Consider the following 9,195-nt stretch of genomic DNA (forward strand, 5'->3'; position numbering starts at 1 on the left):
TTTCATAACTGATTTTCTTAAGCGTTTGGTCGGATATTCAGATTCAAATTATATTTATCTCAATATCATGGAGCGACCCAAACCGGATATGTCAATTGAAGCACCTAGACATGAGAAGGTTCCTATTATGGCGGATCCGAGAAAATCATATTCTAGACATGCATGATCAACTCTTTATGAATGCTATTTAAATTTCAACTGTTTTCTAGATGGCTCAAAGCAAACAAAATTCGGTTGTTGAAACCAATTGACTAATTTTGTTGCATAAATAAGATCTACAAGAATAAAATTAACAATTAATTGGTGAATGATTAGCCAAACATCCACATGAGTTGATTCCAATATATATATTAGTCAAATATTATTTGAGACCATGAAGATCATATCCAAACATATTAAACTTGAAGACAACTTAAAAACAATTTTCAAATAGTGTTTGCAAGCAACCTCAAGGGGGTTGGCATAATAGTTGAAAAAGGGCTGGTAGGTGGCCAGTTCCTGTTTTAAATCCTTGGATCGTTCAACTTTGTGTAAAAAGGAAACCACTAACATACAAGTTAAAGCGTGGCAAAGGCAACACCCCAAGACATATTATGCAATTTTAAAAATTAAAAATTTTGAAACTGTAGTTTGACTTTCTCATAAAAGTTTGTAGCACTGTGTCACTGCTAAAAAAGAAACATAAAAAGAAACATAAACATGCCAAACATCCAAATCATTTGGTCAAGAATAGTAACCATTTACCATTTTCATCGATGACTCCATCTTCAATAAGCATTGGAATGTTGAGGAGAGTGGCCAGTGTCCAGGTTGAGGCAGTTGAGACGGCAGCTCTTGGAAGGTTGAGCCTCTCGGCAACATCAAACAGAAAACCCATCGCACCATCGGCAATTACAAACGTATTCTTCTCTTCATTCTCACTGAACTTCAGTACGAGCTCCTCCAAGAAACTCGGAATGGCGCTCATTGAGCTGGACAAGACCTTGCAGACATCTTTGCGGTCGTCATCTGTAGATAAGCCGTCGGGTATGGTTACAGCCGTATTCTTCCGGCATAGTCGCTGCTAAAGTTTTCAGGCAGTGCCGCCATCACTTGTCTGTTAACGCACAAACTGCTGATAGTTACAGCTGTCCACCGGATGAAGGAAATTGTGGAGATCATGCCAGTTCAACAAATGAACAAAATCAAGACAAATCCAGCAACAAGGCAACTGTTCTCGCTAGATTGGAAGAAATCAATCAAGATCACACGGCGATTGAAGAAAATCATGAAGATCGTGACAAATCCAGCAAAAAGGCAACTGTTCTTGTTAAATATGGAGAAATCAATCAAGATCACAAAAGCAAGAATCTAGGCAGAAAAGTGGCAACGTCTGTTTACAAAAGAGAAAGAAAGGATTATAGAAACAAAAAATCAGGAAGGATTGTTTAACAATCTCTTCAACAAATCATGTATAAATTCTCACATTAGGGAACCTCAATCCATCACCTAATAGGTGTGAGAGACAGTGGGCGTAGGATTTTACTCCGAACCACTTAAAATCTTAGTCTTACATCTTTTCTTCATTGTATCAGAGCCATCTCCTAGCTCGCCACCTCCTCCTTCACCATCGCCACCTAGTCCTCCTCCTCCTATCCCATCTAATGCCTTACCTAATACCATGACCAGACCGTCTCACCCTATGGTCACACGTTCTCAACATGGTATTGTCAAACTCAATCCCATATACATATTAACTACCCTTGCTCCCGCTGAACCTAAACATTTCTCCATTGCCCTTAAACATCCCAGCTGGAGGCATGCTATGGAAGATGAAATGACAGCTTTGATTGCAAATGATACTTGGACCTTGGTACCTCGTGACCCCTCCATGCATATTATTGGCAGCCGATGGGTTTACAAAACAAAATTGAATAGTGAAGGCCACATTGAAAGACTTAAAGCAAGGCTGGTGGCCCAGGGCTATACTCAAATTGAAGGCGTGAATTTTCTTGAAACCTTCTCACCAGTTGTTAAACCAGCAACTATTCGGATCATACTTTCTATTGCTCTTATGTATGGCTGGCCTCTTAAACAACTTGATGTCAAAAATGCATTTCTGAATGGATATTTGACTGAACTGTTTTTATTGAGCAGCTCCAGGTTTCCAAGATGCTCGGTTTCCTCACCATGTTTGCAAATTAAATCGTGCTCTATATGGTCTTAAACAAGCCCCGTGAGGTTGGTATGATCGCTTTGCTCAATTTTTATTCTCTCACAATTTTCAAGCCAGCTCTGCAGATCCTTCGTTATTTGTGAGACTCCAACAATCGACTGTAACCATTCTTTTCTTATATGTGGATGATATCATTCTCACCGGGTGCAGTCCAACTTTTCTTGCATCCTTTCAGAATGAAGTATCTCGTACTTTTGCTATGACAGATCTTGGGGACTTACATTACTTCTTAGGCATTCAAGTCCAACGCACTGCTTTCGGCCTGTTTCTCAATCAGCAACGCTATGCTATGGACATCCTAGAACGTGCTCAGATGCAATCATGCCGATCAACTGTTATGCCAATAGTTACTAATGTCTATAACAACAGCACTGTAGAAGAAGAAGCATATCCCAATGCTACGTTGTATCGCAGTCTTGTTGGAGCTCTGCAATATCTTACTTTCACTCGACCAGACATCACTTATGCTGTTAGTTATGCGTCACAGTTTATGCACGCTCCTTCCCTGCGACATTTTCAGCTGCTGAAACGCATTCTTCATTATATTCAGGGCACTATCTCTCTTGGAATGCAATTCTTTAAGCCCAGAAAATTATCAATCCGAGCTTATTCTGATGCAGATTGGGCCGGCTGTCCGTCCACTCGTCGTTCTACCACTGGCTACTGCACTTTTCTAGGCCCCAATTGTATTTCTTGGGCATCCAAAAAACAACAGTGTTGCAAGATCTTCTTGTGAAGCTGAATATCGTGCCCTTGCAACAACAACAGCAGAGCTCACTTGGATCACATTTATTCTTCGAGATCTTGGAATGTTTCTTTCTCAATCTCCCTTGTTGTTATGTGACAATCTGTCTGCCCTGCAATCCACCATCAAAACGGCACATCACTCTCGGATGAAGCATATTGAGCTTGATTTTCATTTCGTACGAGAAAAGGTGGCTCTTGGATCATTAGTTACTCAATATATTTCGACCACTCATCAGCTAGCTGATATGTTTACCAAGCCTCTTCCCCATCATCGGTTGACAGCTCTAGGCCACAATCTCGATCTTTGCTACAACCTACGCTCGAGATTGAAGGGGGATGTAAACGCACAAACTGCTGATAGTTACAGCTGTCCACCGGATGAAGGAAATTGTGGAGATCATGCCAGTTCAACAAATGAAGAAAATCAAGACAAATCCAGCAACAAGGCAACTGTTCTCCCTAGATTGGAAGAAATCAATCAAGATCACATGGCGATTGAAGAAAATCATGAAGATCGTGACAAATCCAGCAAAAAGGCAACTGTTCTTGTTAAATCTGGAGAAATCAATCAAGATCACAAAGGCAAGAATCTAGGCAAGAAAGTGGCAACGTCCGTTTATCAAAAGAGAAAGAAAGGATTATAGAAACAAAAAAATCAAGGAAGGATTGTTTAACAATCTCTTCAACAAATCATGTATAAATTCTCACATTAAGGGAACCTCACATTCATCACCTAATAGGTGTGAGAGACAGCGGACGTAGGATTTTACTCCGAACCACTTAAAAATCTTAGTCTTGCATCTTTTCTTTCATTGTCTATGTGTGTACTCAGTGTAGACGAAGCTAACAACAATACCATGATAGAGCGCTGATACGTGGCCTTGCCCACAGAAAGGGATGACCAGAGCGTGTGGAATAGCCATTCTTCTTCTGCGTCCTCTTTGCAGACGTCTCTTCTGCAGCAAAGCCTGCTCTCTATTTCCTTTTCTGTCCCTCTCTTTTATAATTGCAGATTCACCAACATGTGCAGTAACTGCGAACTTACCATTCTCTGTCCGTCATATAACTAACGGCAACAGCTGAATCAACCTGACTAAATCAACCACGATGTCATTTCTTTACGAAAAAAAAAACTCCATGTACACGTGACACACGCACTCGAAAGAAAAAGGGAAATTTTTTAATTAGTAGAAAAAATGTTTTTTTCAAGTCCTTTTATTATTTTTTGCCTTAAATTTGCTTATTAAACAAGACTACTATTGTTATTAATAATATTGGCATATTAAATTTTCATGCACCAGTTAAAAGTTGAGCATCGAGTCAAGTACCTGGTACCCAGAGCCTGACTCTAAGCTCAGGTCTAATACTTGAAATAAAAGAATGGGCAAATACTACAAACCTGCTTTTTTTTTATTCTTTTTTCATGTATTATGAGTTTGGGAAGCCTGTTTCAGCTTGCTCCACACAGACTACACATGTGGAGGCTCGCTACTGCTTAGGCTGCACTGTATTAGTAGAGTAAGGGCTACACATGTTAAGGTGCAGGTGCAGGTGCAAGTTGTTGCAGAGCAAGGGCTACACAAGTTAGGCGTCTCTCCAAACAATGGTGTAACTCGCTAGGTAGAAGCAAAGGGATTGGATTTCACAGTCAAATTCATGGGCAACCATAGTGTACCTTTTTCGTGGCGGTGTTGTTGGCATGAAAACGAGTAGGCCTACCTTTTTGCTTCCAACTCACACTATGGTGGAGAAGGTGCGATGAAGATTAGGAGTGTGAACGGTATGAGTTGAAAAGGCTCCCATATTGTTTGGAGGGCAGCGTGCATGTATAAGTGGAGTCAGAATTTTAATAGAAACCCAATATCATTTTTCAAGATTTGCATATAAGACAATTAAATTTTTTTAAAATTTACATGTAAATTTGAAAAAAAAAATTGAGATAGGGATCTGACCACTATCTATCGTTTTCAAAGTTGTTCCTTTCAAAAATTATGTTTCTGTGGTTGCCTTTCAATCGACAGCTGCAATCTGCTGGAAGAGAGATACCCGAATGCAAAATACGGCGATAAATTGAAAGCAGATTTATTGCATACTTTTCTAAAAGGGATAAAAATGTTCTACAATTCATAGCTACGCCGCTTGTATCACTGGTTGGGCGGTATACTTTAAACTCATCTAAGGTGGAAACTGATCCAAAGCATTCAGTTTCAAAAGAAGCTCCATGACACTCTGCTATGGATCTTGTTTGAGGTATGCCACCTCATCTTTCTTACCTTGCAACAAATGATTAATAGTAATTGATTTGATGAAAGCACATTGAGTTTTCTCAACAATTGTTGTCAGCAAGCCCCACATTCTATTCACCATAACTTTAACAATCATCTAATGCTGGTTGTTGCACAAAGCTATGAGTTATATTTGTATAAAAATAAAATAAATAAATAAACATTATGGGGTCATGGCCAATGGGGGTGGAGTCATAAATTTTTTGTAGAGGTCAAACTATAGTTTCAAAATTTTAACAAAAGCTGAAATAAAAATTTTGAAACTTTTTATATACATTAAGCTAAAACTTTTTAGATTTACATATAAATTTTTAAAGTTTTAAATCGAAAGTCGGGCTTGGCTTAGGCCAACCCAATTTTCATAAAAGTAAATGTTTTAAAATATACAGATTTAATATATAAACACATATTTATAGTGAAAAAATATATGTAAATTATTAGGCCAAGTTGGGTCCACCCGAGCCAGCCCAACAATATCTCAGTAGTCGTGGCTCAATTTATTTATTTATTTTTAAAATTTAAATATATAATACATATTTATAAAGAAAACATAAAAAATTAATTTTTTAGAGAAAGATTTCAGGCCCGAGCCCGAGCTCTGATTTCGTCTGGGGCTCGGCCTCAACATCCACCCTTATTTATTAGGCTGGCTCCATGTCCAATTTTGAGCCGGATGGGGGCTTGAGTTGGTTTGGGTACTGAGTCCCTGTCAAGTACTGGTCCCAATGCCAGGCTTCTATCAAACCATTCTACTCCTATACAAGCTTACATGTGGCTCCCTTCCTATAACTGATAGTACAAAACCAAGTAAGCAGTTTTATGACACAATAGACTAGTTTTCAAACTTCTTCTTCTCCTATTGTGATGGTCAAATAACATCCACCCTTATTTATTAGGCTGGCTCCATGTCCAATTTTGAGCCGGATGGGGGCTTGAGTTGGTTTGGGTACTGAGTCCCTGTCAAGTACTGGTCCCAATGCCCAGGCTTCTATCAAACCATTCTACTCCTATACAAGCTTACATGTGGCTCCCTTCCTACCAGGAAGGAGTTTTATGACACAATAGACTAGTTTTCAAACTTCTTCTTCTTCTTATTCTTCTTCTTCTATTGTGATGGTCAAATAACTCTCAAGTTATTTAGATGCATGAGACTCAACATATGTGTTTATATCTTCTCTTTACTAGCCATACTTAGTCAACGTAGATCATGTGTATTGATGTGTTTACTCAATTTAATCACAATAAAGTAGTGGAAAACCACCAAATCATACTGCACAAGTAGCCTAGTGAGCAAGAAAAGTATTTTATCCTATCACCCAAAAAAACCTGAGATCATCCAAGCCCTTGTCTCTGTAAGGTACATGACTCATGCATTCAGTGCACGGAAATGCTACCCCCACCACGCTTTAACTTGCACATCAGTGGCCACCCATTTAAAATACAAAGAAGTTGACACCGAAGAGATTTAGAATGGAAAACAGCCACCCATCCATGTTGTGAATCATAGTTTTGATACTATTGCTATGCTAACCTCTTTGTAATTTTGCTCTGTAATGCTGCCTACATAGCAATTTTTGATATGTTTTAATAAAAGTGTTGGAGGCCATTGACTCCTAAGGTTTGATTCGAAAATGTGCCACCATTTATATCCTATATGTCGATGTAATTCACTCTTTAATGTTAAAAACTTAATCGATGTTTAACACGAAATTGTTTTTATCTTACAAGTTATATATGTACATGACGGTTTGAACTTTAATAATTAAAAAAGATAACGGAAATTGTGAAACTATTTAAATTTAAAATATGTATTAATATTAAAGTGATGCATTTAACCAAGATAAAGCAATTTAAAAGAGTAAGCGGAAACATTGACATAGTTATTTATCAAAGTTAAAAAAGTAAATACAGATGTGGATATAATCGGGCCAAAATAATCTATAACTAAACGTGCCAAATAAAATTAAATGATAAAGGAGGAAGTAAAATAGCAAAATTGAAACGATGTTACCCATCACACACAATAGCCATGGGGAACAGAGGGGAGGCAAAAGTATACGGAAATTTGCCACCATTCTTTCCATCGAAAAGGCCTTTTTGAAACTTTTGAAAAATTTTGATAGGAGTACATTAATATTTTCAGTTTTTGGAAAGCCGAAAAAAATGGCTGTACAAGAAAAAGAAATCAAAAGATAATATACATATCGAAGTGTAAGTTGTTTGATCTGAGAAGACCATCCACAATAATATAAATCATTAATTTTCTTTTCCAGTTTTCTTTTTATGGGTGAGCGGTTTCCTCTACCGCCCTAAGAGATGCCGCTGGCCCCCTCATGTCCACCACAGACAGGTTCATAGACCTTGTTTCGGGACTTACTAGTCTAAAAAAAGCACAACAAGATGTGACAACGACTACCATAGGATTTGAACCCTTTATAAAGTAAACAACCTTGCCGCCTATTGTGACAACGACTACCATACTCTACTCTAATCAACAACCTTGATCAATTTCTTCTATCATAAAGTTTGCACTATTGCAGCATAAATTCCTAGGGTGCTAAAAAGAGGAGTCAGTATTAATTTAGACAAGAGTTTTTGATAACTGTCATCATTTCTGTTAACGTAGATTGAGCTACCTTTGTTACCACTACCAGGTGAGAATGAGAAACCCTAAAGGTTTGCTTTTGGTGTCTCAAGGTGCCGCCCTTGCTGCGCTTCAACTTGTGCATTGGTAACTCTCATTTTACAAGCTGACACCTCTAACACCCAAAATAGAGACTGACCGTTTATCAACTCTCATTCCAAACTGCATTTTTTTATTTTTCATTTTTATTACTCTTATTTATTATTTTTATTATTTTTTGTTTCTTTTTGTTAACGATAAGGTTGAAAGGCAACTGTTCCAAAGAGATGCAATGAAACAAATCCCAACGAGATCAATCAAAATTAATGATAAATGAAACTAAAAACTTTCCACAAAATCAGATTTAGTCTTTCATGCTTATTGTTGTCAATATTATGGAAACTTCACCTATTTAAGTTCTTTCTATGCTTTCTGTAACTAAGGCTCATGTTGACCTTCCATAGTGAAGTGAAAAAAAACTAAGGCTCATGTTGACCTTCCATGGTAAAAAATCATGCACGTTTAATAAAAACAACTTTTTCATTTTTTGTTCTTATTTGTTCTGTTTCTTTTATATTTTTTCAACACTTTTTATGTGATTAAAGGCAGATCTTATAAGATCCTTTTATGTGGAACTCACTGTGTAAATAAATACCAGATTTTGCCGCTCTAGGAAAAAAAAAAGGAATTGATACCGTCATTTTATGGTTAAAGCCTAAGAGTTTATGACGGGGTGGGAGGGGGATCAGATCATAAATCTATAAACATGAAATACTCACTCATCTCAAATCACCTCCAACCTCAAATCCAATGGGATTTGTTGTCTTGTCTTAGCAACTTCAACCGGGACAGGAAAAGTGTTGGGTCAACAAAAGTAGACCCACCAATTGATGTGGTGGCAGGCAAGAAGATGCTCAAATGTTTGAATATTCAGCTTTGAACCAGGGGCAGAACTAAAAATTTGTCTACGAGACAGTAAATATATAGGCAAAAAAAATTTCAACTAGCGTTGGGATAATAACCCAATTCTCACGAAAATGATTCATATAATTAGGTGTAAATTTATCCATATCAAAACATTTAAAAGAAGATTCAGAATGGGCTTCGTGGGGGATATGCCCATACCGACCACACCTACCTCCTTTTCTTCTTTGAACCTTTTGAGATCGTTCAAGCTAATGTTGCTTTTTTTGTTCTCATGAGGGATATGCATGCCAGCGGTGCATGAAACACAACCCGATCTAAACATGGTATTCTCATACTCATTGATTGGAGGGACACTTGTTTATAAATACTCATGGGTGGAAGATATACACACATATATA

Source organism: Nymphaea colorata, chromosome 8 (assembly GCF_008831285.2).
Source record: "Nymphaea colorata isolate Beijing-Zhang1983 chromosome 8, ASM883128v2, whole genome shotgun sequence".
NCBI classification, from domain to species: domain Eukaryota; kingdom Viridiplantae; phylum Streptophyta; class Magnoliopsida; order Nymphaeales; family Nymphaeaceae; genus Nymphaea; species Nymphaea colorata.